Raw genomic sequence first — 15,322 nt, 5'->3', positions numbered from 1 at the left:
GGTCACTGACTTTCCTTGCATCCCAAGGTTTTCCCAATCAGCCTTCCTCTACATCTTCTATACTGTATAGCAGGGGTCCCCAACACCCAGTCCATGGAGCAGCACCAGTCCACGGCATGCCAGCAACCAGCCCATGTAAATAAGCAAAGCCCCATCCCCGGGATGCAGGCAGCACACAAAACCACACACCCTCCATCCACGGTAAAACCTTTTGTCCATGGAACCAATCTCTGGTGCCCAAAAGGTTGGGGGCTGCTGCTGCTGTACAGCCATCATCTCAGCTCAACTTTTTTCCAGACATTTACAACTCCACACCTTTCCTTCACCTTCCTCTGGGCAAGGGTCTGCGGCCTTCCCTGCATCCCACGGTCTTCTCCCAGCGAATTTTCCTTCAGATCCTGTGCCTGGCTGTCATCTTGGATAACCGGACCAACATTCCCGCCCTCTCAGGAGCTGGACCGCCACCTGCTTAGCTCTCTGCACAACTAAGTGTGCTGCGCCATCACACTGGCTCAGCCAATTAGCGCCAGAGACTTCCCTGCCAGAAGCACAATTCAAGAGAGATTACGCTGCCATCTCAAACATGTGTCAGGACGTGTGCCGCACACGCCTAGGCTCGGCATGGGGTTCTATTATTTATTTATTTTTTATTGTTTGATCTACATGCTTCGCCACCACCCAAGGCGAGCGATCCCCACCGGCTATTGGATGCCGCCTGCCATTGTAGGTTGGCTGCAAATTAAGCCAAGTAATTGACATTGTGCGGAGATACACCCAGCTGCAACTTAATCACAGCGCTCGGTAGCCATCTGAAAAGAGCCGTGGTGGCAATGACATCAACAAACCACCTTTCTTTCAAAGGCAGGCTGGCAATCAGCCGTATACAAACCAGCCATTATCCCCCCTCCCACCCCCTGTACAAAAGGCTGAGTCTGTATGAAGATAGGCTCAAAAGCAGAGCTGGCTTTTCACTGATCCTGAAAAATAGAGATCAAAGGATAAATTCCCCCCCCCCCGCATGAACAAGAACGAGGGTCTTTTTTCTAAAATGGAGGGAAAAAAGGAAAGAAAGAAAAAGGAGTAATAATAATAATAAAGGTTTCTGGCTTTTGCTTGCAATGTAAGCCAATTCTTCCTGCAGGGCAAGATTTGAAGTCTGACTCTGGGTGTTTTGTGTGAGGTGTTTTAATTGTGCTCGAGATCACAAGATTGCAGTTAGCGGAGTCCCCATCCTCCTAAAAGACCCCACCCCGTTTTGGAGCTTAGCATTAACAAAGGTTGGGAGGGAGGGAGGGAGAGAGGGAAAGAGAGACAGAGGGGAAAAAAAAAGACAACTCAGATAATCCACGTTATGGGGATGTAAAGGCGATTGCAGGTTGTCCTCCTTTAGCAACTACAATTGAGATCTGCAACTTGGTCATTAAATGAAGCGGTCGCTTAATGAAACTGACTGTGCTGATGGTCTTCCTTCGGCTGTCCTTTGCTTTGCCAAGGTGGCTGGTGCAAGGACTGGTTGCCAGGTGCCTTATTCATCACCATTGTCAGTGCAAATAGTCTGTGTCTGAGGCAGTTGCTGAACGAGGACTCCTTAAGCTAATTCTTGGCTGAGCAAAATCCACGCAAGCTCAGGGGTCTGCCGTATCTTTCCCCTGCTCAGAAAGAACAGAGGGACCCTCACCAAAAGAAGCGCCTCCTCTCGCTGAAGTAGACCCCAAGCCACGATGCACAGCGCTCATCTTGGATTGTGCAGCAAATGCTGGGCATGTCACACGAATCCTGTAATGCTAGCACAAACTTGACTCATATGATACAAACGCTGAATGATGCTTAAAGAGAACACTTATGGGGAAAAAAAGTATTGTGTTCTTTTGCCTCTTTTTTTTCAAGAGGAACTTGAGAAATACAAAAGTTTGATATTTTTTTTTCCTTTTTCTTTTCTGTTTGTGGTCAGATACAGCCAGGATAACCAGGCGCATTTCAGAAATAATATAATCTCTAAACAGCTCCAGAAGCTGGCTCTTGATGCATTTCAATCAGGTTCAATGTTTTCCCACATTGTGGAGTCAAGACCCCACAATCTTCGGGTCTTCAAAAGACACGGGGTTTATTTATCTAGCAGGGAGAGCAGCAGGGGAGGAAATCAATACCATAATAATCTCTCTATTCCAGGGACAAGTACCAACGAGGAAAAAGAGGTGCATTTTTAACGCAGCCCCAGTTAAAACAAGCTTGGAAACAGTCAGGAACATTTGCTCAGCAGCAGCTCAGCAACACCTTGTTTTCTTGAGGCATTTGTGAATCTCACAGAGAGGCAAATCCAGCAGGGAAGAGTACAAGGAAGATCTCCCTCCATGGTCTTTATTCGGGGGGAAAAAGGGATCCACCAATTAAACTGGAGTGAAGCACACGAGATTTCCCAGGTTCTGTCTTTTAGCCCGGTTCAAAGAATCCTCAAACAGTTTCCTACTTTTTCGGACCTTAAAAGCCAGTTCTGGTCTCATCCATGGAACCATCGCGTGAACTTCAACATCTGGAATTCCAGCCTGTATGGATATTCTTGCAGCAATTCCTCTGGGCTGGAAGCCATTGGCTGAGAGCCATTGTCAGTTTGTCACAGGCCAAACCCAAGTTACAACATGTTGGCCAAACCCTAGCATTTTGGTATGAATGTTTTTCCTGACAGGAACAGAGGCGGAAGAAGTTGAAATGCTGGGAAATAGCAGCATCTATTTCTATAAGTGCTTTTTTGGATCTTCAAAGCCAGTTCTGGTCTCATCCATGGAACCACTGCGTGAACTTCAACATCTGGAATGGCACTCCTTATGGATATTCTTGCAGCAATTCCTCTGGGCTAGAAGCCGTTGGCTTTTTCCATGCACTAGTTTGTGCATTGTGGGAAATCCTGGACTAACAAACCATACACGATAACTGAATCCAGCTTTGATTGAGAAACCTTTGATAAACATCCAAAGAGCTGCAGCATGATTGAGACGTTACCTTCAAACACCAGTTTGGTCTAGTGGTTAAAGCTAGAAACTGGGAGATTGTGAGTGCATGGTTATTTATCAAATAATAATACATCTTTATTGATTAGCCCTTGGGCCATATCAAAGTGCAAAGTCCAGCAACAAATTATTACTAAAGTTTGATAAAAGCAATTTAAAATGAAATTTGATAAAATACAGTTTAAAATACGACTTAAAATGAAATTGGAATAAAATATAGTCTAAAATGAAATTAAAATAGAGTACAGTAATTTAAAATATAGATAAAATATGATAAAATTATATCTTGGAGTCACCCTTGCAATCTACCCCAATCAGTCCCACATATGTAGATCTCAACCGAACCATTTTGTTTAAATACTGTGCTGCGTTAAATGTTATTTTCAAGTTCTCGCCGCATAGAAGATAAGTTATTTATCAAAAATAAAAGCAGAATGTAAAGGTACAGATAATTTCCTCTGTCCAGTTGTTCCCTATTCTAGGGAGTGGGGCTTATCTCCATTTTTTAGCCGAGGAAGCCACAGTTGTCCGAAGACATTTTCCAGTGGTCAGGAAACCAGCATGACTATACGCTGAGGCAAACGGAGCATGGCTACCTTCCCACCAAAGTGGTACCTATTTATCTATTCACATTTACATACTTCCAAATGCTGGGGGGGGCAGGAGCTGGAGCAGGAAACAGGAGCTCACCCCATCGGGCGGCACTTGAGTCTCAAACTCATGCTGTCAGCTTTCCGCTAACCACTGAGCCATCACGCCCCTAAAAAGGTGGAATATAAATTAAATAAGTAAAATATAAAATAAAATAGAATAAAATATGATGATGATGATGATGATAATGATGATGATAACAACAACAACAACAACAATTAAACAAATGAATGGTAATGTCATAAAAGGCCTGGAGACTAAAATATACAAAGAACAGCCATGGGACTTTGGGTTTGGCTAGTCTAAAGAAAAGAATAAATAGGGGAGACATGATAGCAGTGTTCTAGTATCTGAGGGGCTGCCACAGAGGAGAGGGGGTCACGTTATTCACCAAAGGACCAGAGGGAAGGAGGAGAAGCAATGGTTGGAAACTGATCAAATAGAGAAGCAACCTGGAATTAAGGAGAAACTTCCTGACAGTGAGGACAATCAACCAGTGGAACAGCTTGCCACCAGAAATTGTGGGAGCTCCTTCACTGGAGATTTTTAAGAAGAGACTAGCCATTCACCTGTCTGGGATGGTATAGGTTCTCCTGTTTGAGCAGGGGGCTGGACTAGAAGACCTCCAAGGTCCCATCCAGCTCTATTCTATTCTATTCTATTCTATTCTATTCTATTCTATTCTATTGTATTCTATTCTATTCTATTCTATTCTATTCTAATGTGCTTTCTTTGATTTTGGCTTACTGCAATAGGAACCCAATCATTGTAGCTCTCAAATCACAGTTTATGATTTATGTTGTATTAACTCAGCCAAGTATGGTTTATTCACAGATCAAGCCAACTATGGCTTAGCATAGTGTGCTAGTCTAATCATTGGGTTAGAGCCAAAGAGATCTCACAGAAGAATTCCTTCCTATAAGTAGAATTCCTTTACATCTCCTATCACAATATTTTGCTTTACTGAAAGACACTTTTTAAGTTTGTGCAAAAATCTTGCTTGCTTGTTTTTTGTTTTTTTAAACCTTAAATCAACCGTGGGTGGAGATGCTCCCTCTCAGAGCCCTGGCTCTTCTCTATCCATTTCTTTGCAGTGAAATCATCCAAAGTTATAAATAAACCAACTCCTTCAAATAAATCTTGCCTCGGCTGTGGAGTTAACACGTCTTCTAATGTATGCAGCTGCCAGCCAAAATAAATTAATCTATGATGCAAGTTGTTTCCCTGAAATTAATTATTCCGGTGTCAGCTAAAAGAGGCAGGTGCCCTGTCACCGTTACCTCACTTGGACACTGATGAACTTCTGAAGTAGGCAGCACTTAAGACGCCTTTTGCAAATCTAGAGTTCTTCTTGGCTTCTTCTTTGCGCCCGTCTTTCGCTTCCTACCCTAGCTATGAAGTCATCCATTCCTTAATTAACTCAGTCACCTGGTGGGAAGATGAAGGTGCTTTCAAGCCAGATGTTGGGAGCATAAATGCGGCGTTCCATCTATGATTCATGAACAACGTGAATCGCTCTTGTTTTGTTTCAATTCCAGAGATGCAGGAACGTTCCATAAATGTCACCATAATTTTTCTTCCCACTACTCAATTTTCAGAGACCACTAAGTTGATGGCGCTTCAGTCTCTTCCCGGCTTCCAACAGGAGACAAAACAACAAAACTACATTTTGAGGTTTGGGGCTTGATGTGTACAGAGAAGGAAGGAAGGAAGGAAGGAAAGAAAAGAAAGAAAGAAAGAAAGGAGGGAGGGAGGGAGGGAGGAAGGAAGGAAGGAAGGAAGGAAGGAGAAAGAAAGGAGGGAGGCATGAAGGAAGGAAGGAGAGAGAGAGAGAAAGAAAGAAGTAAAGAAAGAAAGACAATTCTAAACAACTTTCAGCTAATCTCAGCTAACTTATGGGTGACATCCTATCTAGAAACACTTAAGAGACGCTGAAACAGGAACGAGAAAAATACTAAAATGATGGTGTGGCCCCAAACATATTTATTCCACAATCGATAGCCACGTGGGACAAAAGTTTGATTGCCTCTTATGAGATCTGCTAACAGCACTTTACACTTGATTGGTATCGGTTGATTAATGCAACCGTCCACGGACCGCAGTTTAGAAATAAAGCTGTTTTTCTATTAATGGCAAGTGGCTTTGAGACTTTTCATCTCTAAAAGAATGACTGGAGATTGATGGCATATTAAGTCGCTGGAAAATGGCAAAAATTCTTCTCTACAGAACATAATTAGCAGTATTTCAAATTTCGTGGAGTTGTCCAGCTGGCATTTAGAGGGAAGCTGTCAACCTGCTGTCCACCTTCTAAACACGGCAGGTCCTTCAACAGAAAAGGGCTGGCCCATTCTTGAAGCATTGATCTAAGGTGCTTATCTAAGAATCTAAGGAGAAATTTCCTGACAGTCAGAACAATTAACCAGTGGAACAGCTTCCCTCCAGAAGTTGTGGGTGTTCCATCACTGGAGGTTTTTAAGAGACTGGACAGCCATTTGTCTGGAATGGTATAGGGTTTCCTGATTGAGCAGGGAGTTGGAATAGAGTAGAGTAGAGTAGAGTAGAGTAGAGTAGAGTAGAGTAGAGTAGAGTAGAGTAGAGTAGAGTAGAGCAGAGCAGAGCAGAGCAGAAGATCTCTAAGGTCTCTTCTAATCCTGTTATTCTGCATCCCATTTGTTTCCCAATTTTTGAGAGCAATCGTCCCCAGTAAGCGATGCTCAGTGGCCAATTTGAACCATTGAGGCTTCTTTCTGAGATGCTGTTCCCTGAGGAACCGTTTTCCTAAATCTGTTAGACATTTACAGTCTTTCTGGATGTGCTGTCTGTAACAGTCTATCACACAGTATTAACTTGATAAGGTAATGTGCTCCCTTCCCTTTTCATAGCAAGAACAGTTTGACTTTGGAAGATCTCACCGTCCTTTTGTCCCTAAGCTTAATGGAGGGTGGTTATGGAGTTTAGCAATGGCATCCAGAAGATCTATGCAGAGAGTGCTGAAGAAGTTCATCAACAACCTGTTCTTGGTGACATTTTCAACAGTGGTTTGCCGGGATGGATCCCAAGCAGATGCTTCATGCATTCTACATAGTCAGATCTTGGCTATTCAACCAAACATTGTCCAAGATTTTTTAGGAGGGTTTTAGCTTACCTTTATTCAAGGAGATTAAACTGGGGAGGACCCCATCTGCAAAGCAACTTCCCAAGCAGTGTCTCCCAAGCCAACCTTTAAAGAGAAGGTAACGTTCCGTACTGAAGGCCCTCCATAAGTGATTAAAGAAAGGAGATAGGACAATGTCTTCTACCTTAATTTCATGTGGGTCAGGATTGGGTGTTTTTGGTGGCCTTCTGAAAGGACCTTTGTATATTTCTGTGCTCTGGAACCATTTGTCCACCTGTAGAGCAGATTAAAAACAGGTAGCGTTGGGGAGGAAGAGAAACGGTATAGGATTCTCCAAGGATTCAAGATCTTCCCCTGTTGAAGGACTCCAGGAATTGTTTCTAGAACCACCAATCACTGTTTCTGGAACATGTGACTACCTCTTCACAAGTCTGTCTCTGTAGATCAAAAACGGAGTTGGAACTAGAATAGAATAGAGCTGGAAGGGACCCTGGAGGTCTTCTAGTCGAGCACCCTGCTCAAGCAGGAGAACCTACACCATCTCGGACAGGTGATTGTCTAGCCTCTTCTTAAAAAATCTCCAGTGATGGAGCGCCCACAATAGAAGTATTAGTATTTTTGATTTTGGTTTTGTGGTCCAGGCTGCCTCAAATACTGCCTAGCCTAGCCAATACATAATAAAAATTAGAATAGAATAGAATAGAGCTGGAAGGGACCTTGGAGGTCTTCTAGTCCAGCCTCCTGCTCAAGCAGGAGAACCTGTACAGTCTCAAACAAATGTCTGTCTAGCCTCTTTTTAAAAATCTCCAGTGATGGAGTGCCCACGATTTCTGGAGATAAGCTGTTCCACTGGTTGATTGTCCTCACTGTCAGGAAGTTTCTCCTTAATTCTAGATTGCTTCTCTCTTTGATCAGTTTCCAACCATTGTTTCTCCTCCTTCCCTCTGGTGCTTTGGTGAACAACCTGACCCCCTCTTCTTTGCAGCAGCCCCTAAGATATTGGAAGACTGCTATCATGTCTCCCCTATTTCTTCTTTTCTTTAGACTAGCCAAACCCAAGTCCCACAGCCGTTCTTCGTATGTTAGATCTTTATTAGAAGTAGATCTTCAGAGCTGGGTTATTATTATACTTGATCTTATTCAATCATAACATAGCTTGCTAGGATTTGGGTTGGCATGTTGTGCGGACCCAGCTATTGATTCTTATTCCAAAAAAAAGTACCAGTGGTTAAGCAAACTATGGGTTAGGGCACCCTGGGAGTTTCCAACTGTTTCTGATAATTTGAAATCAGACAAAAGGCGGTGCTCCTGTATTGATGGCCTGAGGCATCAAAACATTTTCAGCCCAGCTGGTGTCCAGTACAGTAGATAAACATTTTCACCTGAGCCTCCTGCTTCATTGGAAAACTTTCTTGTATCTCAGCTCCGGTGAGCTCACACATTTCCCTAAATCTCCAGGTTCATTTTGTGGTGCAACCTGGGACGAGTTCGTTTTTGCAAGCTCATACCAGCCTTTTTTCTTCGACAAGCGTGGTTTTGTGAAAAAAAACCAGATAAACCAACAAACATGCTCCCCCTGCCAATCAATTAGTTACACTCTGGTGTTTATTAACTCAGAGGGGAAATCTTGCTTCTCTCTCTTGCTTTTTTTACCCCCACTGTATTATAACCATCTTTGTGCTGACTCTTCCTAGGAACCACAGATGGTTCTGATGGGTAGTCAGCTGCCCCAATGGGACATTCTTCTATGCGATTAGAAGGGCAGGGTCTTCTGGAACTTGTAAAGATCTCAGAAGTCCTAAGAAGAGTCATATCACTTGTCTTCTGCATTAGCTCAGAAGGAGAGGTTTCATAATAATACAGGAAATCTCGACTTACATGGTGGCCCAGTGGTTAGAATGCAGTATTGCAGGCTGACTCTGCCCACCGCCAAGAGTTCGATCCTGACTGGCTCAAGATTGACTCAGCCTTCCAATCTTCCGAGGTCAGTAAAATGAGGACCCAGATTTTTGGGGGTAACAGGCTGACTCTATATACCTTTTAGAGAGGGCTGTAAAGCACTGTGAAGCGGTATATGTCTCAGTGCTATGGCAAATTGTGACTCATTTAACAACTGCTTTTTTTCACAATGTAAGTTCTAGTCTCACTTGTGGTTGTTAAGTTGTATTAGAGAAGTAAAATGGGCCTTGAGACTGTGATATCGAAATTTCCCTTCTCCTTCCATGAAAAGGAGCAGACGCCTACCAGATGCCCACATTCTGGCGTCTGTTTGCTTAGGCTGAAGAAACAAGAGATACTGGAAGAAAATGCCAGATAAGATAAAAAAAAAAAAAAGGAGGAGGGGATTCAATTTGTAAAAATTTAATTACGAGGGCCCGCGACAACTCTCCGAGCATATGGTTTTGAATTTTTGCTAGCGTTCAAGAGCAATTTATTTCTTATTGATATATATTTGTAAGGTGTCCAAGGCATTTTGTAGTTCTCTTTCCCATTAGAGAAATGAAATGCGGAGAGCCTTTGAAATCTAAAAATAAAATATGCAGGGTTGTGTTATTGATCTTAAAAGACAGCAAGGAAGATGTGTTGTGAGGTGCTGAAGACGGAGAAAAACACCGGACCCGGCTTTTTCATTCTTGTGTTATCAAGTTTAACTAAGTTCATTTTCCCTAGGGATTTTTCTCATAAAGTTTCAATTTCAGCTTCTATTTCCATAGTCGTACTTGAGCTCCTTAAAGTATGTGTGTGTGTGTGTGTGTGTGGAAGTATACATGATATCTACATATATATTTACGATAAAAGGGGGTAGGAATATGTATGGCTTTGCCAAAGGGATGGAGAGATCTTCTTCCTTTGTTTACTTAATAAGTCCAGTTTCCTTCCAGGAAAACGAGACACTGTCTTTCTCCAAAGGAAATAAAAAAATAATGTTAAACACCTATGTGGAACATTAGGAGAATAATTATTCCTATAGGAATGTGTAAAGAACAAAGGCTATTTTCAGATGGAAAATACGTGCGGGGAAAGAGATACGTTCACACCAAAGGGCACCTTTCATTTTTCCACCCTTAGTCTATGGATTTTTCTATTCCTTTAAAGATTATTTGCCCACGGAGTAATATTAAAATGCGGAAAGTTAAGAGGCAAGAGTGAAACGGTTCTTTTGTGGCTCAGGGTAAATGGGTTCCTGCCGCTTGCGGACAGCACCAGCGATTAGAGTCTGTGATGCCTATTTTATGCTGTAGCACGGTGCTCAAACCCCCATCCAACATGGTTTATTAGCCACAATTAAACCAGGATTTACTGCAATGGATAGAGACTGGCCAATGTACAGGTAGTTCTTGACTTACAGCCACAATTGAGATCAATTTTTCCCAAACTGCTAAGCGAGGCAGTTTTTAAGTCAGTTTTGCCCCATTTTGCGACTGTTCTTCCCTTGGTTTTTAAGTGAGTCACTGCAGTTGTTAAATTGGTAACCAGGTTGTGGGGTGAACCTGGCTTCCCCTGGACTTTGCTTGTCAGAAGGTCACAAAAGGGGACCCCCGGGATGTTGTAATCGTCATAAATATGAATCAGTTGCCAAGCGTCCGAATTTTGATCACGTGACCCTGGGGAGATTGCAAGTATAAAAATGGTCATCAGTCAGTTTTTAAAGTACTGTTGTAACTTCAAAAGATGGCTAAATGGATTGTTGTAAGTCGAGGACCCATATGTACAGTACAGGAAAAATCTAGAGGGTTGTTTTTTTTTTCACTACTTCTCATTTCTGCTTTATTTGTTTCCACCATAGTTGGGTGGCATTTAAGTAAATAAATAAACTATTTAACAGAATGGAACAAAGGGAAAAAAAAGACAAAATAAAAAAGAACCGGAGGAAAGAACAATTTCTGTGCATACAGAAGGATCTCCTATAGATCTATGTGAAGGTCTGGATAGCAGTTTCAATCAAAGGTGACTGTATTTCATTGTAATTGTCCAGACATAACCTATGTTCTGCAAGCAACTCGTGCATAAGTCACAAGTAGCATCAAGCCTTCAGTCCATTGGAGTGTTTGGGGGCATAAATTTATCTTTTCAGTGTTGAAGGACTGGTTGCTTAGTGCGAAAAAGCTGTCCAGCTGTCGATTTCCACGTAACAGGAAGGCATTTTTGATATATTTGTCTACCTCTGTTCCTGCCCAACAGGTCTAAGGTAGTCTAGATGGCCCTGTCTGAAGACAGACCCAAATCCCAAAGGGCTTTTTTGACTCTAGACAAATTGGTAGAAATGAAGATGGGGGATGTGTTGAGAGAAAGATGATTTCTAGAAGACCTGCTCAAAAGATGTATCTGTTGCCCTTGTGGCCTTCTCCATCCATGCCCTTCTGGCCTTCGTCCAAACGACGTCTTTCAGCACCACGTTATCAGATGGAAAAGTAGCCCAGGGGCTTTACAGAGAACATTATACTCTGCAAAGCTTCACAGTATGAATCACTCTTTGCCTGACTTCCCCCCAAAGTCTTCCGAGGCTCATTTCTCGTTCCTTAAGGAGCTTCTCCTACGCTGGGGATGCTGACGCTCTGCAGATGTTGCAAGGCGTCCTGAACGATGAGCATAAGTTCCATGTTTTAAATATTGTGTCGTTTTGGGGGGACATTTAGCATGGGGATAAGCTGGAGAAGGTCTGTTAGCTTTCAAGATTTTTCTAGGAAGGCCTATATGTATTGAGTAAACCAGCCACAGATATACAACTGAAAGTTGTGCCTCGGCCATCTGCACAAAAAGCAAAGTGCCTATCTTCTGTGCCTTGAAAGAAAAGCTACAATATATTTTGGTAAGAGGAGGGAAAGAAGAGAGAGGGAAGGAAAAGCACAGGGGAGAAAAAGTGGGGCTAACAGGAAGGTAGAACTGGGAAGGAGCAATCAGAACTGGGAGGCTGTGGGAATGCATGGTTGCCTCCTATGGGCTGTCTGTTCCAAGTTAATCCTCCACTTTGTCTGTGACTCTATGCTATCAAGCCTAATTCAGCCCAAATATGAAGAGTATGTGAGGATGAAAAGCATGGTAAAGCCAAAACTTGTGGAGAAGAGATGTTGTATCAAGGAGGTGACGTTCTGGAGAACTTCACAGATCCAGGAATTGGGGTTCTCAGAAGAACTCTTCTGGTCAAGCTTGAATGATATGAAACCTTTCTTCCCAGGTGTCTCATCCCCGGAGCTAACTTGACATTTTTGAGATATGCTACCACCAGGCTCATTTTTGACCTCTTGACGGTCTGTGTCTCTTTCTCAGTCTTTCCATAATCTCACTCTACTCTCCTCGACCAAACGGGGAGACGCCTCGCCCTAAAAGGGGAGATAAGAAGAGACAGGAAATTATGTGTCTCATATTGAGGACTTTCTCGCCCATTCATGAAGAAAAACTGTTTTCCATTTCGGGACTCAGGAAGTTCAAGATGGGTGTTACAATTTCAGCACTGGCCTGGGAAACAATAGCCAGTTCTCTAAGCCTATTTTGGTGTGGTCCCAGGCGCCTTTGATTTTATAAGGCAGCAAAAAAAAAAAAAAAAAGAAGATTTTGTTGGCAGCTGTTTATTTATTCGGTCCTAATTATGATGAGGGGTTTTATTTCATACGAAGAAAGGAAACCATTGAAACATCTTGAATTCAGTCGGACAGGATCATTATTTTAAATGATTTAGAAATAGAAGGGAGGTGCATTCAGCTATGCAAATTGGATAGAAAAATAAATAAGTTAGGAAGCCCTTGGCTTAAATGGATTGCTACTCCTTGGTGCTACGGAAGCCAAATGCTGCAGAGACAACGGGATGTCGCTTCTCAAAAAGCTCCCTTCATTTGGGATGAAGTGTTTCCGATGCTCAGGTTGCTTTTAAGCTGGCAGCAGGGTTTAGCCTGAAAAGCAGAGATAGATTTAGCCAAATCACGACAAGTCCTTCCCAAGGCCAAAAATATAGGTCAGGAGGCCACTTAGGAGAAGGTGGCCAATAAATTATTCCAGCTGCTCTTGGAGTTTAAAGGATACTGAGGGCATCTTCGTGGTGCCAAGAGATGGGAGAAGGAAAAGGCCAAGACCCCTGAAACTGGGAAGACGCAGCTGGTTGGCGTGTCTGCTCATCTGCTCCTCTCTCCTGTTTCATCTCTCAAGAGTCAATGATCTCTTCTAAAGGTTTTTTTTTTTTAAGAAGGGGTGGATGGCAAGAAGAAGAAATAACATTTTTCTCTCCCCCCCCCCCTCAGTTTGGCCACCTGGAGTGATGAAAACTCAACCTTTCTGTGTTTGAACTGTTGCTTAGTCTGGGGAATGCTTTGAAAGGCAAGTGGATTCATGAACCAGCGATTAGCCAGCCCACAAAGGATCATTAAAAGATAAGTGGAGCTGTCTACGTCTCGGTGTGCCTCTCTGTGTGTAATGTGTAAAATGGTAAAGCCACTTGCCGAAAGCAGCCATGCTATAAATTCTCGTGGTTTTGAACCTCCATCTAAATCGGTATTGATTCCTTTTTTTTTTTTTCCTTCCTGTCCCTCGACTCTTCTGATTTATATGAAAATCATGCAGGCTGTACTGTAATTTTCTTTTATCCCTCTCCAAGTGTGTGTTTTGAAATTTAACTTTCTTGGGTCACGCTCCATTTCATTCCTAAGGATGGGCAAACGGTACCAAAGGGCGTAATGATATAACTGGGATCCCGGTTCAGGATTTCCTCGGGGGTGGGGGTAGAAAGTGAGCAGGGAGTAGACATCCACACCCAATATTGTTCTTTGTTTGGAGTAAAAAAAAAGAGAGCAATAGAACAAATTCTGTTCGGTAGATATAATTAATTACTGATTGCCCCCTGCCCCCTATGCAGATTCAAAATCACTTTTCAAAAATATATTGTCTGGGGGGGGGGAGAAATTTTATTCTGTAATGCAGGTAGAATGGGATGAGTTTCATGGAAAGTGCTTTGAAACTTTGCTCCTCTTTTGAATACAGAACATACTGATGGAAGGGACCTTGGAGGTCTTCTAGTCCATCTTCCTGCTCAAGCAGGAGACTCTATACCAGAGGTAGTCAACCTTGGCTCTTTTATGACTCACGGACTTCAATTCCCAGAATTCCTGAGCCAGCTTAGGAATGGTTGACTACCCCTGCTCTATACCATTCTGAGCAAATGACTGTCCAGGCTCTTCTTGAAAACCTCCAGTGATGGAGCAGCCAAACCTTCTGAAGGCAAATTGTTCCACTGATTAATTGTTCTCACTGTCAGGAAATAAGTTTGAGGTTGCTTCTCTCTTTGATTAGTTTCCATCCATTGTTTCTTGTGCTGCTTTGGAGAAGAGGCTGTTCTCTTCTTTGTAACAGCCTCTCAAATATTGGAATACTATTAAAATGTCACCCTTGGTCCTTCTCTTCGTTAAACTAGACATACCCAGTTCCTGCAACCATTCATTGTATGTTTTATCCTCCATTCCCCTGACCATCTTGATTGCTCTTCTCTGCACTCTTCCTAGGATCTCGACTTCCTTTTTGAATTGTGCTGACCAGAATTGGATGCAACATTCCAAGGGTGGCCTCACAAGTGCAGTATAGAGCTGTACTATCACTTGATGTGAAATTGTCACCTTCCAATCTTCTCTCCAACACAGATTGCCTTCAAAGAGAGCTCTCAGCAAGAAATGTGTCCCTTGAGGCTGGAGATATTTATCTGGACCGGTAAACAGAATACATGGAGTTGGGCAGAAAAGGCTGCTACTCTTAACTCTCCAAGAAGAAATGTAGGCACATAAAGCTTTATTGATCACGCTATTGATTTACACACACCCCTCCATAAACCAGAAAGAGTCATGTAGCATCTTAAACGCGAGCATATTTATGATTGCATAAACTTTCCTCAATCACGGATGGAATTGAGTCCTAAGAAAGGGATGGATGTTTATATTTGATGGGTTGGACAGCCCAAGGGAGATAGAGTAAGTGACAAGTGGGTTAATCTGCAATGTGATAACCAATCCTGGTTATTGGTTTAATCTTCAGGAAATGACTCAATGATTTAGCAAGGCAATTGCTGTTGTAATTCCTCGTCACAAGAAAAGTCTTGAAAAGTGTCTCTCTCTCTCTCTCTCTCTCTCCCAGATCAGGTTGGTGTCCCATAACTCTTTTGTTTAGACCAATATTTCATGGCCTTTACAACTTTAAGATGGGTGGACCTCAACTCCCAGAATCACTCCAATTCTGGGAATTGAAGTCTACACATCTTAACGTTGCTAAGGTTGAGAAACGGCGGTGTAGACAATGACAAACCGCTGAACAAAAAGATAGCTCAATTCAAGCTATACTGCATATGTAGGAGTTATCTTGACATTGTTGTGATGTTGTTAGAACTGTTCCTGCCAGAGTAGTGATGAGGCACCTTTGACATCTAGTTCTGCTACAGACTTTGGTTCCTCTATCTGTAGTATTGAATGTTTGTTATTCCTTGGGAATGTGAAGTATCTTTTTTCCATCTTAGACTACAGCAGATATAAAAATGTCTATAAATTCTCCCAGTGTAATGGCTCCCTTCCTTTCTGTCTCA

At 42.6% G+C, this 15,322-nt stretch overlaps 1 protein-coding gene across 4 annotated transcripts in view; it reads right to left on the bottom strand.

The window, feature by feature from the left end:
- CARD11 (caspase recruitment domain family member 11) overlaps positions 1 to 544 on the bottom strand; it is a 78,525-nt gene extending 77,981 nt beyond the window's left edge. For 2 of the 4 annotated variants that reach the window (XM_039360755.1, XM_039360758.1), the window contains exon 1: positions 316 to 544. The gene's annotated coding sequence lies outside the window, so the exon portion shown is untranslated. The remainder of the gene's footprint in view (positions 1 to 315) is intronic. The other 2 variants (XM_039360756.1, XM_039360760.1) reach the window with 2 other exon arrangements.
- Between the last annotated feature and the right edge of the window lie 14,778 nt (positions 545 to 15,322).

The sequence above is a fragment of the Crotalus tigris genome, unplaced genomic scaffold (genome assembly GCF_016545835.1).
Source record: "Crotalus tigris isolate CLP2741 ecotype Arizona unplaced genomic scaffold, ASM1654583v1 scf7180000019173.45859301935:6455823, whole genome shotgun sequence".
Lineage (NCBI taxonomy): Eukaryota > Metazoa > Chordata > Lepidosauria > Squamata > Viperidae > Crotalus > Crotalus tigris.
This window is presented reverse-complemented; position numbering and strand designations above follow the sequence as displayed.